At 40.2% G+C, this 13,682-nt stretch overlaps 1 protein-coding gene across 2 annotated transcripts in view; it reads right to left on the reverse strand.

Moving 5' to 3' along the window:
- Alpha-man-ia (alpha-Mannosidase class I a) overlaps positions 1 to 13,682 on the reverse strand; it is a 679,808-nt gene that overhangs the window by 181,658 nt on the left and 484,468 nt on the right. The gene's annotated exons all lie outside the window — the stretch shown is intronic.

Genomic DNA, 13,682 nt, shown 5'->3' on the forward strand with positions numbered 1-13,682 from the left:
ATTTAAAGCAGTGGATATATTAAAAATATTTAAGGACATCAATGTATTATTTTCAGCTTAATAGCATGATTAAAAGAAGAATACAATTTATATTTTGCTCGTGTGTCCTCCAATCAATGCGAACATTTTTTATTTTGCATAAAGAGATCCGCAGTCTATAAATAAACAACCAGTAACGAGAGCTTCTGGCAAATTCACAGTTTCCCCGAATATTTCAAAGAGAGAATGATTGAAAGTAAAATTAGTCCGGTGATCGGAAGAAATAACAAGGTAGAGTTATGTGTAGTAAATGAAATGTTCGTCACCTGAATCGCTATGCAGCAGAGCGTGAGCAATGGATAAGAGGTTTTTTTAATCTTAGACAGAGTGGATTCATCGTACGGCCAGAGCCCTATGAGGCACAGAATAGAATAGTAGTCACTGTAGTTCTTTCGAAATTCCTCCATCGTCGCCGAGAGTTGGTGTGGTAATGATATAGGCATGTGTGTAAAATTTACGCCACCTTCCAACTCTCGGCACGCTCCCATATCTTATTCAGGAAGCTTCCGGTACGAGTGTCTGCCAAGTATAATTGTTACCATCCTGTCATAATGCGTGACTCAACTCTTTCTTTTCAGTCGCAATTATACATCGCACTAGTCAGATCGCCCTATCTAAGCAATCGATACTGGCCGTTCACCAACTTGAGAACTACGAACTTGCATCTTCTCTTCCACAACTGTATGTACAGTGCACATAAATGGAGGTGAATAACCCCATCACTATTCACGGTAAGAACTTATTTATTTATTAATCGCGTGTGTTATATACATATACACCGAATAAAAATATTATGATATTTCTATACACACCCAACGTCTTACAGTAATTGTCGCATTTCCGTGGCACTGTTGCATGCTGGGGTTGACGTCGCCTTCGCAGATATTAGCACTAAACCTACCATTGCCGGTCAAATGACCGGTTTTATATATTTCACCTTAGAATTATTGAAATTATGAAGTTGCTTACATGGAAATTGATTGGATAAACTTCTTTATCTAAGCACATATTGTAAGAAAAATCGCACAAAATCTAAATAAATAGAGGCTTGTCTCTCTCATTTTTGTAAGGATGGAAGAACATTTTAATCGCTTTTAGTGTTCGGTAGGTTTCGTGTTAGAAGACGTTGAATGATCATTGACTATCAAACTGGAAATCTGAAAGCTGCTTGAATTATTACTATTACTTGATACTATTCGGAAATTGAAAATAGAAAATCTCGCTAGGCTTCTTCGGAAGGACATTTTGGAGGTTACGCTACCGAGCCCTTTACTACTATTTCGGCCAACAGTTTGGAATATTTTACTGGACCGAATAGAGGACAGTAAAATACGAGAAAGATGAGCTCATCATCTGAAACGGATGACTAATTAATTACCGCAAATAATTAATTAATTACCGCGGTAAAGCCTTGGTAGCACGGAACGAATAAACCGGAGAGATTGAACTGCACTTCCGGTGCACTTTTCATCAGTATGAATAGCAACAATTTCTGCGACTTCGGTGGTATACGGTACCATAACGAGTTGTACCTGTTTCATTAGAGTCATCTTGTTATCCTGTGCTTACAAAACCGTTTATCGAAAGCGAAGGCTGGGTCTATCTGGACCCACAGAGTGGCCCAGAAATCGCTGTAGCATCTTAATTCGTTGGTAAGTACATGCGGATCTTGAGAAAATGAAAAATTTTCGAAATGGTCCATCGATTTTCGGACCACCCTGTAGAATGTAGAAATAATTCCCGCTGGACTTACGTTTCATGGAAGACCCGGCCACTGGTGCTCATCAGCTTCTGCCCGCTGTAATTGTTCGAGATCATGATTATCACATGAACTAGAACGAACTGGAAGCTGATCAGCGCGTTATCTAATTTGTCCAACTACATCATTGCTAGGAACAGCTGTCACAAATCATAATCAATATTTAAAAATGGTCGCGGTCGTCTCATTGCTCCCAAGTTTCGATAATGCTTACACGGTATAAATTTACAGCGAACGAGACGATTACCGTTCGCGATGGCCGCTAAATACGACACCATCATGTTCGTCATGAGATCCGCTGCCAGCCTTTGTTTATCCAGCGTGGCCATGATCGAGAAACGATGAAACGAATACGGGACAGAATGACAGCGAAATATTATTATACAGCGGGACCGGAGTCGCGCCAGATCAGGGTTATCAAATTGAGGGGTATTTATACAACAGTTACCCCCTCTACTGGGTCAGTCACGTGGCGGATTAGTTCCCCGTAGAAAAGGAAGCGTAGGAGTAGTTTCCCGGAGAAGGGGAAGCGTGGGAGGAGCTTACGAGGAAGGGGTAGGGTAGAGTGGGGAAAAAGTCTGAATGTGGCAACTGTGAGATACCGATAGCATTGTTACGAGCTACTAACTTAAGGGTGTGGGTCCGAATTTGACCTTGGTCGAGTGCCAGTGTGGTGGTACCCTCAAGACCCACCAATTGCGGTCAGCTCCAAAAATGGCCTACTTTTGCGTTTTCGAGGCGTAATTTTCATTATTCGGCAGCATGTAGCGGAGTTTGACAAATATTGACTGCCACAGTCAAGACACATACATTTTCTTAAATATCGAGAGATTTAGGGTTTCTATAGAAAAAAATGAACCAGAGCACCTATTCAGGGACACATACAATGTCAATGCAACCTTTATTATGTTAAGCTATACGTGTTTAAACACACAGTTTGAAAACTACGAAGTACAGTGGAGCTACACCCCTAAACGGAGAGTTTCGACACAAGTATCAGTTCCATGGCAGTTTTAGCTAGGATGCTGGAATGAGCGTCCTTTTCAGCGAAATTGGTGGCGTTACAGCAACGAAAGGTGGGAAGACCATGGTAAGTCACCGGTAAGTCAGCACAAAATTTAATATGCGTAGCACTTATTATTGATAAAAATATGTGTGATAAAACATATGCGAATAATATAGTAGTACCAAACGCATATAAATTGTGGCATGAACGTTTGGGTCACATTGAAAGCTCTAAATTCGTCAAAATGAAACAAAATGATTTAATCAATGGTAAGAAATTAATAGATACAATTAATCCTACACAGGATTTCTGCGAAGTTTGTATACAATATGGAAAACAAGCGCGTCTCCCTTTCTCAAAAGGAAAGGGCAGAAGTCATATCACAAGACCTCCGTTTACTGTCCACTCTGACGTAGGTGGACCACTTAAACCAAAAACAATCGATAATAAAAGTTATTTTGTTACTTTCATTGACGAGTTTACACATTACACCAGGCGTGGGCACGGGTGGAGCCCCTCAAACGCCTGCTTCCCCCACCAAGCTTCCTTTCGGTGGCGCTCCTCGTTCCTCCGATGCACGAGGCCTGCGCACTGCTTGCGACAAGCGAAACGCGTCCTTCCTACATACTAACGACGGATGCTGGTGGGGGACAGTAGGCGCTACGGTGGGGACAGTTTTGCCTCAATTGAGGCAAAATTGCCCACGCCTGCATTACACGGTCGCCAGATAGTTATCCAAATCAGTGTCGCCAGAATGAGGACCAAACGGTCCTCCTTACTCTCCTCCTTGCCCCTTCCACTATCCCATTCCAGCACCATGCGCACACTCCGACGTACCCCACTAAGACCGTAGACCACGGTGCCCGTGCCGTAGACTGGTCTGGACATCAGAGAGGGGGTCCATCATTTCACCGTGATTCCCCTCATCTGGCGACACTGGTTTTCACAGTTCAGCAGATCGTCCGCCACAATTCTGCCGTAGAAATTGGATACCGTAGACCAGACCTGGGCGACGCTGGCTCGAAAAACACATGTTGCTATTTCTCTCCTTCTCCTGCTCGGTAAGACAGTCCCAGAGTAATAACAACATGTGTTTTTTGAGCCAGCGTCGGCCAGGTCTACCGTAGACAATGAATTGGACGCTCATGCGAATTCGAATCTATAGTGACTAACATTCATATTCGGTTGCAATAAAAAAAGCGACAACTTTTTAAATAATGGTCTGTATGATTTGAACTTTTTGAAAAATTGCAATTGGTTGGAACTGTAGAGAAAATACTATTCGTCTTTACAAGGCGATATCTCGGGAACCAATCATCGAATTGTGATGCAGCAAAAACCGTTTTCAAGCGCAGGCATCGGGCTCCCCGTCAATCGAAGGTTCGTTAAAAGTGCGTCAATAATTTCAATGTTACGGCAATTTAAATATTGACTAATTTCAACACGATTTCAAAAATCGCAACACATCCGAAATTCTTGAACTTTGGAGATGACGATGTAGTAAAAATTGCGGAAATGAGAAAGCTAGCTTCGCCGCTAGAAAGGCATATCGAAATTTACACGTAACTTATTGATTAAAAATTGAACCTCTTAGTTTCACTGTTATTCTAGGAATTTATTTTTCTGCCTCCCTGGCCTGTACGAAAGGTCACACAACAGTAGTCCAAATTTGTTGTTAAACCGACAAGAGCATGGTAAAATACGAGAAAGACGAGCTCATCATCTGCAACAAAAATTACCGCTGTCTGACTGAAAAGTATAAAAATCACGACAAAGAAAAATATGTTCAATTACCATTGAGAAACCTTCGTAGCACGGAACGAACAAACCAGCGAGATTAATCTTCACTGCCTTCAAACTGTATATTAACACGAGCAGCAACATTTTTTGTGACTTCGGTGGTATCAGGTACCACACTGAATTGTATCTGTTTCAATCGAATACGGTCCTATCGTTATTTTCTTTTCATATATGTACATACGTTTCTGATGTAGATACAGTAAAGTCGCGATTCTTGTCAGACAGCCTGTGTTCAGCATGGACAACTATCGCATACCGACATTATCTTTTTATGACTGCGTCTACCGCGCCGAGAGTATAAACGGAAAGCCGGACGTAGAGCAGGACAGCATCTAAATACGAATCGCGCGGCCGAAGCGTATCGGTGTGACCCACTATGTACCGTGTACACGATCACTGACAAATATCTCGATTTTACTGTAGTGGCTTGTCATAGAATTACTCATAATTGTACGAAGAAAATTTAATCGGTTTAGTATTATTTTTACGCAGTACGTAGAAAATGAAAAATAATTCGATCTTATTTTACTTAGATTTTTTTAGATTGACAAGATACATTTCTATTTAATAGAATCTCAGACATACGATTCAATAAAAATTTGGGCACTAGTGTCTATCACCGACTGGCCGCTAAAATTATTCAGGAACATGATCAGCAGATGGATTAGCGTCACTAGAATAGGAAGAGCGATCTCTTCCCAGCTGTAATTCTCCATGATCGATAGAAAAACCTGGTATTATTAAAAATCCATCTCGTTATTTCTCGACGGTTTTTCATCAGGTTGTTGCATACGAAATGCAATGAACTTTCACTCGGGGGACCAAAAATTTTCAATTTCTCCGAACGTAATATTGTTCAATTCGACGAATAAATAATAAAACTTCAAATTCTAGTTCGAGGAATCCAAGCTACGAGTGCGTATCGGTTAGGACTTGGACTTGTTACGAGCCAGGGCCGCGAGCAGCACGAGTGGCCGGCGAAGGGTTATTACCCTAGGAATATGATATAAATTTGTTAGTTAAGGAACGCGGACGAAAACCCAATGCGAAATTGGGGAGCCGCTAGGATTATTGACAGCGAGGACGAACCTGACGCGAAGTCAGGGAGCCTCTAGGAATGGAGTCAAACGCAGACGAACCCGATGCAAAACCGGGGAGCTGCTAGGAGGTTGTATAATAGCACAGACGAACCTGATGCGAAATCAGGGAGCTGTTAGGATGCGGACGAACCCAATGCAAAACTGGGGAGCCGCTAGGTTGGATAAATCTCTGTTCGGACAATTGGAATGTCGCGAAAGAACCTAATGGTTAATCAGGGAATTGCTAGGATAATTAGTAAGCCTCGTAACTAGTATAATTTAATTGATACAATCCGAGCGGTAAGATTGTATCATGTGGGGACGTTCAATTACTTGGTTAGGATATTGGACGATAATTTTGGGTTTAATGAATTTGGATTAATTATCAAAGAAGACAAATATATTCTTACTATAGAGTTTCGTTCTACAAGTGTACTTGTGTCGCGAATGAACTGAATTTAGAATAGGAAAGAAATTGAAAGGTGATATTACCTAAGCTAAGACGCACGGTGTTGACGCACTGGCAATGCGGGGGACTCGGAGCAACCTTGTCACTGCCTAACAGATTTTAGACCGAACTCGCGGAATCTGTACGGTTAAACTTTGATTCAAAAGGAACGAACGTCCGATCTCACTGGTAGTTGACTTTCGAGATGCAGCACGACGCGACACTATTCGTGATTACGACAGTACTAGCCCACGAGAGTAGAAATGTAAGGGCTTATATAGCCCTGCAATGACGGGTGGTACTTGTCAGTACCCTTCAAGTGAACATTCGTATTTTGTCAACGACCAGTTGGTCGTGCGTACGTTTGGGCCCTAAACTAACCTAAACAATTATGTAGATTTATCTAGGGTAGCTCTGTTCGTTTATCTAGGACGGTTTCTGCCAGAGATGATATTGAACACCTGTTCGTCATCCGTAACAGACTCCTAGCGCTGGAATATAAAGTTTCATCATTCTTCCGTCGAACTATATAATAGTACATTGAGAAAAGCAGAAAATTGTTGGACCCCTCAGCGAATGTTTAACGAAATATTTCTACAAGTATAGAAATAATACTCACGCGGTATAAATTGACAGCGAACGAGCCCACAACCGTTAAAATTGCCAGCATGTATGAAATAAGTACATTTTTCCCGAGGGCAATGACGAGCCTTTTGTTACAAATCCGTAACGTCAGATACATAGTACACGTAATAAAGCAACAATATAATACACGAATAAATGGTTACAGTCACGTGTGCATAAAGATACCGACTCGTAAGCTCTGTTGTGCATGTCCACAGCAGGGCCGATGTCGATAGGGTCAGCTGACGCCAACCTTGCTGCCTTGTCAACTGTATTTCGTATTCGATAACTGGGCGAAGAAAAATATTAGGTTATTGCAAAAGTTTGTGCCCGATATTCATAAATATCGCAAACCGTACTGCACGGCGGAGTGTAAAAAAAATTATATAGTCATCATTCTTTTCTAATCGTAGAATGTCTACAATTAGAAACGAATGGTGACTATATAATTGATTAATAAAGCTCTATTATTTCAATTTTAACCATTCAATTTTATTTTCAAATCGGGCACGAACTTATACGATCATCTGATATATTCATCAGATTAGATTCACGAATGAATTTGAACAACCTATGCATGTTGTTTTGAACATACCCAACGATTTCGAACAATCCAGACAGATAGAACGAGAAGACAGCGAGCGAAGCTTCCGTACACGATACTGACAATATGCCAACAATGGTCGTTAGGGAGGCATGTAGACAGACTAAGTAACTCCTGGTATCATGCTCAGTGTAAAAGAATCCCAATAACTGAATAAAGCGCAGCTGATATTTGAAATGGAGTAATGTGGGAAACAGTATCAGAACTAGCACGCCTAATATTCCAACGAACGACATTCCTACAGAAATTAAATACAATTGTTACGGGAGTAGACTCGTTTTTCCTGGATGGCGTGGGTGCGGAATGCGCGTTCTCATTTCCCGACAATAGAAAAATCGGGTTTATCAGTAGTCAAAAACGCTAGAGAAAAGGTCGATCTAGGCCGCTATCGCCCTCAAAAATCCAATTTTTTAATTTACGTGGTGTAATTTGCATTATTCGGAAGCATACAACTGCGCATGCAGCTATGTATTATCATAGCTACACTGCTGTGCAAAAGAAAGAAGCACCCGGCCATATTTAATAGAAACGCGTAAATTGCAACCTTGCAATTCTGGAAACGAGTCTACCGCCTTAAGCTAATTTTCCGTTTGTCTTTTGACGATTTTCTGTGGATCTTCACGCAGAATATAAATTGTCTGCACCGATTAAGAAAATGGAGCAAAGAACATCTAACGACGAGATTATTTTTAATAAATATTCACCATTCTTACCGAGAAACATGTAAACTATGAGTCTTGACTTGTCGATATATTTGATCAAAATCTTCACCTCATTCGGATTCACCAGTACGTCGCAATCATGCTGCATGTTCTCTAAGAAAGACTTAATCTGCAGCCACACGAAGAAATTATGGAGATCGTATTAGTTTTTGTGAACTATAAAATATTAGAAAGAAGCAACTCAAGTAAGAGGCATTGAAGATATTTTAATTGTATGCACAGAAAAGATTCTATAATCAATTCTATAGCAGCGATAATGACATTGAATCTGTCCAGCTGTTACACATGTCATTCCTCTTAATTGGTCATTTAATAGCCACGTGTTTTTGTACTTACAAGGGGAAAATTCACGATAAAACCAACGTATCGTAAAAAGAACAACAGCATCGGACCGGTATACGATAACATCGTGAGCAAATTGGACAACGTCAATTCTACATACTTTATGGAGAACACCTGGAAAACGTTTTGATTTAATAAATGATTTGATAAATTATTTAAATATTCGAGTGCAAGTGTCGTTACAGTATACTTAATCAAAAAAATTATAAAAATGTTCCCACATAAATTGTCCACGAGGATAAAAGCGATTATAAATAAATAGACTGCGGATTTTATGCATTGATGACAAAAATGGCCACGTACAATTTAAAGCAGTGGATATATTAAAAATATTTAAGGACATCAATGTATTATTTTCAGCTTAATAGCATGATTAAAAGAAGAATACAATTTATATTTTGCTCGTGTGTCCTCCAATCAATGCGAACATTTTTTATTTTGCATAAAGAGATCCGCAGTCTATAAATAAACAACCAGTAACGAGAGCTTCTGGCAAATTCACAGTTTCCCCGAATATTTCCCAATGTCGTAACAATATCATTCAAAGTGAAATTAGTCCAGTGACCCGAAGAAATAACAAGGTAGAGTTATCTATAGTGAATGTAACGTTCGTCACCTGAACGGCTATGCAGCAGAGCGTGAGCAAGGAAACAACGGTCCTCTTAATCGTAGACAGGGTGGATTTCTCGTAGGGCCAGAGCCCTGTGAAGCACAGAACAGAATAGTAGACACTGTAGTTCTTTCGAAACGCCTCCATTGTCGCCGAGGGTGCGTGTGCGATTGATACATGTAAAATTTCCGTCACCTTGCAACTCGCAGCACGCTCCCATAACTTATTCAGGAAGCTTCCGGTAAGAGTGTATGCCAAGTGTAATTGCTACCTTCCTTTCACTCGCGACTCAACTCTCTTCTTCAGTCGGAATTAGACATCGCACTAGTCGGATCGCCCTACCTAAACAGTCGATACTGTCGACCGGCCGTTCACCAACTTGAGAATTACGAACTTGTTATTAATTTCATGCGATAGTCAACCTGTGTCTTTCCAATTCGTAACGCATCTTCTTTCCCACGATTGTACAATGCACATACATACATGGTGGTGAATAACCATCACTATTCACGGTACGAACTTATTTATTTATTAATCGCGTGTGTTATATACATATTTGCAATATATTCACAAGACGTATTCATTCATATGCTCTCCTCTGTTTACCTTCTGAATCAATACCTTTTAAATAATATGCTCGGCTCTTTTCAAACTTTTTTATTAAATTGATCGAGAGCGTCGCAAACCACAACAGGTGTTGTTCTAAGAATAAATAACGAGCAGAAACAACGAATAAAAATATTGATATTTCTATACACACCCAACGTCTTACACTAATTGTCGCATTTCTGTGGCACTGTTGCATCCTCGAGTTGACGTCGCGTCACCTTCGCAGATATCAGAAGATGTTGAAAGATCATTCATTATTAAACTGGATATCTGAAAGCTGCTTGAATTATTATTATTACTCGATACTGTGTTAGGAAATGGAAATTAGAAAATCTGACAAACATAAGAGTATGTATAGTTGGAGTTACTAACGACTGAGAAGACTCTCGCTAGGCTTCTTCAGATGTGAAGCGTCCGTATGCCGAAGTTCGCTGAGTCGTAAATCCCGTTTCGCTTGCTCGCGACGATACTCGGGGCTTTGACGATGTTACAGACGTAACAACGACCAGTTGAAATAAATTCGACTTTGGAAGTTAACACACTTTAATATACATATATGTGTATGTTAAACTTAACGAGGTACAAATAAAGGCGAGGTTCGAGGTAAAGGTTTCGCTGTTCTCGGTTCGAGCGACTTTCGAGATCTGGTTTTCGGTGTCGCATCGTGTACAAGGTTAGCACGGATCTCTTCTTATTGGCTATCTTAACAATGTATGGGGTGACTAAATGATTTCTATTGATGAGTGCGTGGTGCATTTTGGTCGTCGGACTAGGGGCGCTTTGGGGTCATTACATGCCAAATCGATCACTTTTTGCAGGCACCATCGTCGATTTTCTTCTAAATGAAATATATTGTAGTCCATGTGAAATTAGGGGGGGGGGGGTCATCATTTTGCATCATTTTGCCGGTTTCGAATTATTTTAGAAATGGCAGGCCTTTAAAGTTTTCAATTTTTGCCCATTTCGGCGAAAACGTGCCTCACCTACGAATTTTTATCTCGGGAACTATTTGTCCGATTGAGCTACATTTTCTTTTATTTTAATCGGGAAGGATTGCGCTATTACAAAATAATTTTTTCAACCCCGACAATCAACTTAGTAATGTCGAAAAATTTAAACAAATTCTGTTTTTACGTTTTTAGAGGACAGTAAAATACGAGAAAGATAAGCTCGTCATCTGAAACGAATGACCGATGAGTCTGTGATCGAAGACTAGCATGATCTAGATTCTAGATTAATTAATATAATTAAGCCCATTTTTTAAGCACATTTCCTCGCGAAGCGTACTTTACTGAGGCTGAAATCGCCGCGCATGCGCGAAAAAAGGCATCCCATCTGGGCACTGTGTGCTGACGCTGAGCCAGAGTGCTTCGATTGTGCACACTTTTTCTCGCGCATGCGCGGCAATTTCAGCCTCAGTAATGTAAGCTGCTCGATCAAATGGGGTTCTTTAAGCACCCCGCAGAATTTTAAACAATTTATATGATTTGATTCTGAAATATGAATGTATAACAAGTGCACTTGTGTATATTTTGTAACTCGTAGGACACGTCCTGGAGTCTGTTTGTCCGGTAAGATTATTTCGGTACATTCCCGCCAATATAACTGCCTCAGGGCTCTGGCCGCTCTGCTATCCAATAGTAGATACGTTACTGTTTTCTTGCGCATGCGCGAGAAACGGTGTGCACAATCGAAGCACTGCGCTGAGCTCCTACGACCAGCGTCCCCGCCCGAAACCTAAGCGTAAGGCCCGTTGCACAGTCGAGTGGACAGAGTCAGCTATCCGCGCTCCGCGCGCGGAGCAATTTACCTACATTGAATGGAAGATTTCATAGTTCAGCGGATGGTCCGCTCGAATGAGTAACGGGCCTAAGAGTGGCGAACTATACTTCTGTCGGAAGATGTCCATCTCTGTGTCGGTGGTGGTGCACAGTGGGCTCGATTGAAGAAGTACGCGACATTTTGCGAAAAAATCAACTTTCTAATTTTGATATTTTTTCAATTGATATCGATTTCTAAATGTCCACCGACCACGAAAATGATAAAATTAAAGTGTCCTGATAACTGTGATGAACTTCTTGCCCTGAAGTTTTTTCTACATCAAAATGCACACTCTATTGATAAGAAATCATACTTTTCATTGACAATTATGATATATAACATATTTTTAAAAAATACGGAGAAAAATGAAAATAATCGTTGAAAATTTTTATCTTAGACATGCGTGATCTTTAAGGTCCCACTAGATCCCAGTTTTTAACAAGTACGGATCTTTTCAGTGAACCTTCCTCTATGTAATGTGACAAAAATGATTTCCTCCTTCGAGTCCTTTTTCAAGATATTATTGTCTGAAGACATCCGTGTCGCGTTATCTTGTCCGCGCTCGGACGCGCGCTACGCGCTGAATTCTTCAAGTAAGCAGCCTCTGAAAGTCTGACAGAACTGTGTTGAATATTTATATTTATATTATATTTTTATTTAATATTAATTTATATTTTGCACTAAACAAGTCAGTCTTTTATCTCTGATATTTGACGAATTCTTTTCGACAGTGCATAAGTTACATTGTAATTGTTTACGCGCATCGAAATTCAAATCTTTTGAAATTTCTTTTCAAATGTTTTGTTTTGTCGACGCAAATTGTGAATTGAAACAGAATTATTGTCAGTCAGAGCAGAACTATCAGCCTGAGCAGTGCTATGATTCCGATATTATTTTCAGTTTTATATGTTTTCTGTTCATATTATTTAATATAATACATCAAGTAAGTTCTCTCAATTATATTTTATTTTTAGAACTTCATATGTACAATAAGGAGCATAACTGATTTCACACACTTTAAATCAGAATAACTTTTATTTTATATTAACTGTTTTAAATTAATGAAAACGGTTAAAAAAAATGTGAAATATATTAAGTTAAAAATCATTGAAAAGGAATTATTTTTTTATATATTCAGTTCAAATTTCATTGCAATATCTTCAGTGGCTTAAGAGTTATTCAAAAATGTCGCGTACTTTCTCAATCGAGCCCACTGTGTGGCATCTCTATGGATGGAGCCAACCTATTATTCAACCAACCCGGTTTCCGCAGTCAATTTCCGTCGACCCCCAGGTCTCTAGAACCTCAGTGTAATTCGCCGTAATTGCACGTTTCCAGAATCGATTGGTACTTCAAAACATTTACAATACAAAGTATGTGTATATGTTAACGCACTCTACACTTTATTCCCGGCGCAACTATTTTCTACCGTAGACCAGTGGCCGGCTACGACGCATACGTTACGGGCCTGAGCACTAGGGCCGTCACGGGGAGCGAGACGCGCCGGAGACGCAGGCCCCAAAATCGGACTGAACGGTGCGTCATGTCGCGTCGTTGCCGACCACTGAAGTAGACAATGGAGACGCGACAGGAATTGGACGCTCATTCGAATTCGAATCTATACATAGTGACTAACATTCATATTCGGTTGGAATAAAACAGCGGTAACTTTTTTAATAATGGTCTGTACGATTTGCACTTTTCCAAAAATTACAATTGGTTGGAACTGTAGAGAAAATACTATTCGTCTTTACAAGGCGATATCCCGGGAACCAATCATCGGATTGTGATGCAGCAAATACCGTTTTCAAGCGCAGGCAACGGGCTCCTCGTCAATCGAAGGTTCGTTAAAAGTGCGTCAATAATTTCAATGTTACGGCAATTTAAATATTGACTAATTTCAACACGATTTCAAAAATCGCAACACATCCGAAATTCTTGAACTTTGGAGATGACGATGTAGTAAAAATTGCGAAAATGAGAAAGCTAGCTTCGCCGCTAGAAAGGCATCTCGAAATTTACAATTACACGTAACTTATTCATTAAAAATTGAACCTGTTAGTTTCACTGTTATTCTAGGAATTTATTTTTCCGCCTCCTGGCCTGTACGAAAGGTCACACAACAGTAGTCCAAATTTGTTGTTAAACCGACAAGAGAACGGTAAAATACGAGAAAGACGTGCTCATCATCTGCAACAAAAATTACCGCTGTCTGACTG

The sequence above is a fragment of the Lasioglossum baleicum genome, chromosome 10 (genome assembly GCF_051020765.1).
Source record: "Lasioglossum baleicum chromosome 10, iyLasBale1, whole genome shotgun sequence".
NCBI classification, from domain to species: domain Eukaryota; kingdom Metazoa; phylum Arthropoda; class Insecta; order Hymenoptera; family Halictidae; genus Lasioglossum; species Lasioglossum baleicum.